The sequence below is a fragment of the Formica exsecta genome, unplaced genomic scaffold (assembly GCF_003651465.1).
Source record: "Formica exsecta isolate Colony F162 unplaced genomic scaffold, ASM365146v1 scaffold270, whole genome shotgun sequence".
Lineage (NCBI taxonomy): Eukaryota > Metazoa > Arthropoda > Insecta > Hymenoptera > Formicidae > Formica > Formica exsecta.
Window position 1 is genome coordinate 14886 of NW_021849964.1, and position 4164 is coordinate 19049.

Genomic DNA, 4164 nt, shown 5'->3' on the forward strand with positions numbered 1-4164 from the left:
AACCTTAGGTATTGGTGAAGGCTTTTGTTTATAGAATTAGCTTTCGCCCAATGGAGAGTTGTTGCGATTTGAGTGAGAGTTATGCCTTTTATTATCTACCTAAGTTTTATCTTAGGTAGATATCGTGTAACGGAGATCTGTCGGCGAGCACATATGATATCATTTTTAATGTCCGTTTCGGTTTTCATTTAGATTCTTGGTACCGAAATTGTTTATTACGAGAGCTGTCAACCATAATTTAGATTAGTAAGAGAATTTGTCACCCAAGCTTTTAGTAGTTGATTAATTTGCTTATTTCTTAGATCAGATATGCTCTAGTTTCCTGTTTGTATCATATATCCTCTCAATTTTTGTTTCCGAAAAGTTTGTCTCGCCTTTCAGTTTCCATTTGTTTATTTCAAGGCGTAATGCGCTCTTAAGATACCGCTAATCTCTATTTACGATGAAAGAAAAGAATCGTGGAGTCCGCCGGACGTAACATATGATATCTAATGGATATCTACTGGATATTTTTTAATAAATTTTTAGTTAACATGGATGTGTGGATAATATGTGGATATCCACTAGATATCCCAGCTGGTTATACGGGAGATATAGATATTTTTGATATCTAATAGATATCTATTGATTATCCATAGTAGATATGGACATTATATGGATATGTCGATATCCAGTAGATATCGATTAGATATGTAGCTCTGTGTGGGTAGATAATCAGAGTACGATACGCGCTTAGTGAAAAATCCTGTATTTTATAAGCATACTAAACATATTGACATACGCTACCATTATATTAGAGAGAAATTCGAGAGTAACGACATATTGGTAAAGTATACTCCATCTGAGCTACAGCGTGCCGACATTCTTACGAAAGCGCTACCGAGAGACAGACTAAGAAAACTATGCGAGATAATTAATCTAGCTCCGATTCAAAAGGAACATTCAAACTGCGCTAGTATTGAGACAATTAGTTTATCGCGTCGGTAAGCAGGAGAGCTACGTCTGTATCGCAACGACTTCGCGTAAGCGCGTATGTGCAATCATGCATGCGAACTTTCGTCTGCCCCGTCTAGTCGACCAGCGATCCCACGGTAGTATTAACACGAGCCATTGAGATAAAAATAAAACTAGTCCTTTGTATGATACAAAGTTAATTTTATCGATATCCTCTCCGATCCTTTCACCTATTGTACATGAACTCAATTTTGCTGCAACAATATATATACATATATACATAATTTTCACAATAATTATTGCAAGACGGTAAAAGACTTTTCTGTTCAGTTTATTGTGCTCTACTCGCTCACGAGCGTTGTCTAGGGTGCTTCCGAACACCATGTATATACATATACAGGGTGTAACAGAGCGCCCGTATCAGCAGTTTTTTGAGGAAACAACGCATTTTCGTGAAAAATGTTTCATGCAAAAGTTGTAGAGCTCTAAGTGGCGCATTATATAATAATATTAGTATGACCTTAAATAGCACCGTCAAGGTCACATAAAAATCACTTTGTATTTTTTAAATGGAACCCCCTATTTTTTATTACATATTCTTATAGCTTACCTCGAGAGCTTTCCAAAACACTATAATAAAGAAAACTGCTGATACTGGCGCTCTGTTACACCCTGTATATGATATAATGTAAATATTTTAAATATTAAACAAGTTTTATCGGCTTAAAATTTCGCGGGCGACGTCTACTTTTTCATTTTTGGCTTTGCGATATGGCCAACTTCTAATTTCTGACTCGTGCGTTAGGGTCTGAGCTAAGGTGACCAACTCTTGATTAACCAATTTCGGGATATCGACCTTAAAAAATCGGGACACAATAAAAAAAATCGGGCCTTTTTTATTGGTATAATTTTAATTATGAAACATAATGCGGTTATAATATTGCAATTTTATTAAGTTTTGTTTTTATAATACCGGCTAATATTATAGAAAGAACCATCCTTCGACTATGGAGGTTCGTTTCGTATTTAGTTTATTTTAGATTGATTAGTTTGATGGTTGACTCTTATCTTTGGTTTGTATTTACTATTCATATTCAATGTTAAACAATCAACAAAACATAGCCTTCTATTATTTTTTAATATAAATAATCATTAGTATAAACTAAATTGATAAAATTCTTAAAATAAAATTAAAGACAATCTATTATTATGTTTTATATTATTTATTTTATTAGATGTACAAATGAATAATCCAAATTTTTTTAAGCAGTTAAAAAATTAATTTTAAGATCGATTGATTTTCCCGCTCTTATGCGGTTATGTAGTGTTAAAATATAGCTATTACTTTATACAAATTTCCACCTTTTTTCTTTTTAGGCATACTTTTCTACATTGTACCATATACGTATAATTATAAAAATCTTATATAGTAATACGTTATTTAAATTTAAAATATTAATTAAAGTAATTAGGTAAATTAAGTAATTAAAAATTTATTTAAACTTACTCATTATCGAAGCGCGCGTGTTACGCACATACACTCACTCACACCGGGAAATAATAACACGTATTTATTTACTATTTGAATATAGCGAAAACAATATCGCGCCGGTTGTTAAGGATGTTTCGTATCTATTTTTGAAATATTAGGAATTTAACCAAAATTGTACAGAATGTTCTTACATATATTCAGAAACTTATAAAAAAATCCTGAGTCGATTCACTGAAGCAATCAAAAGTTATGAGGATTTTAATTTGCAGCGATTTAACCCGTGATCTTATGGAAAATGTGTGACCACGTCGATTCAAATGGCCAAAACAGATGGAAATAATATTCAGAATTTGTTTAAAATTTGCAGAAGTGTAGTTTATATATAGAGGAAATATTTGATTAAATAATATTTAACAAGTACTGACTGGTTAACAAGATATTAAATATAATTCGATGAAATTGGTCATGTCATCCGATATGACGCGAAATTCACTGTGAAAATATGGCAACATCGCACTCAGCTGAGAAGAAAGAGAGAGACGGAAATAGTGCCGAATGGTGCCGAAGTAGCTGGACCCAATCCTCGACGAAACTCTTTTTCAATATATTCTAAAGACAAAGCTTCTTTGCACGAAATACACCACATTTGTCAGCCCAGAAACTTTAAATCGACAATGCGTCGTCCATCTAATGATGTTTCCTCTTCTTCATCGTTCGTCTGCTGAATTTCAGTCTTAATATATTCCTGACCTTGAAAATCTTGAGACTCAAGAAGCACTTTTTTGCGTCTCTCCTCAACTTTTAGCTGAAAAAGTCTCTTCTCATACACGCTTTTGGTCACTATTTTTCCTTTCCAACGATAACGTCCATTTATTTTGTCCATTGTGGAAAAACACAATTAACCTCTAAAGCACACGCAGTTATGGAAAATATGATATAACCTACGCATGCGTACAATCCAGTAGGTCTCATGTATAGAGTGCGCAATCTGGCCAACTTATGAAAAATTACCATGTTGTCATATTTCACGCTCGCCAGAGACATGACAAATTATTAAATTTATCAATTAAATAGTTGAAAATCTTGTATATTTTGTGATTATTAACCGTTTTTATTTTTATTCTGAACCACTCAGTACGAGTAAATTCTTTAATTTTTATAAATGAAATTTCGTGTTGTCAAGTTGAATTTGAGGTATCGTTACTGCTAAAAGTTAATCGTTTTGATTCACACAATTCGGAAATTCTTAGTAATAAGGCAACAGAAATTCAAAAATACATGTCTATACTGTAGCTATGATTAAATTGTAATATTCCACGCAATTTCTCATACTCCTACTTCTCAAACTACATAAGAAGTACACATATTCGTCAATATCGAATTTTAGCTACTTTTTGCTACGATTGTATCTACAATACATCCTTAATAAGCAATATAGTCATTTATTAAATAAAAAAAATTTATATTTATATTTAAAAAATTTATATTTTGTTATAAATTTTATATAGATATACATATGTATACAGGGTGGTCCTCGTAACGGTCGCCACGATTTTTAAGGCACTTACAATAATCTGACATAAAAAAGTCATAAACAGAAATTTATCAGTTTCTAACCGGCAACAAATTGCAATAATAAAAATTGACCAAACATTTTTTCTTCCATAAAAAAGCAAGGTCACCTTCAATTTTTTAAATGGAACTGCCTACTTTTTATT

The 4164-nt window shown here is 32.2% G+C and overlaps 1 pseudogene; it reads right to left on the bottom strand.

The window, feature by feature from the left end:
- Positions 1-1649: 1649 nt before the first annotated feature.
- LOC115237068 lies at positions 1650-3522 on the bottom strand (annotated as a pseudogene).
- Positions 3523-4164: the final 642 nt, after the last annotated feature.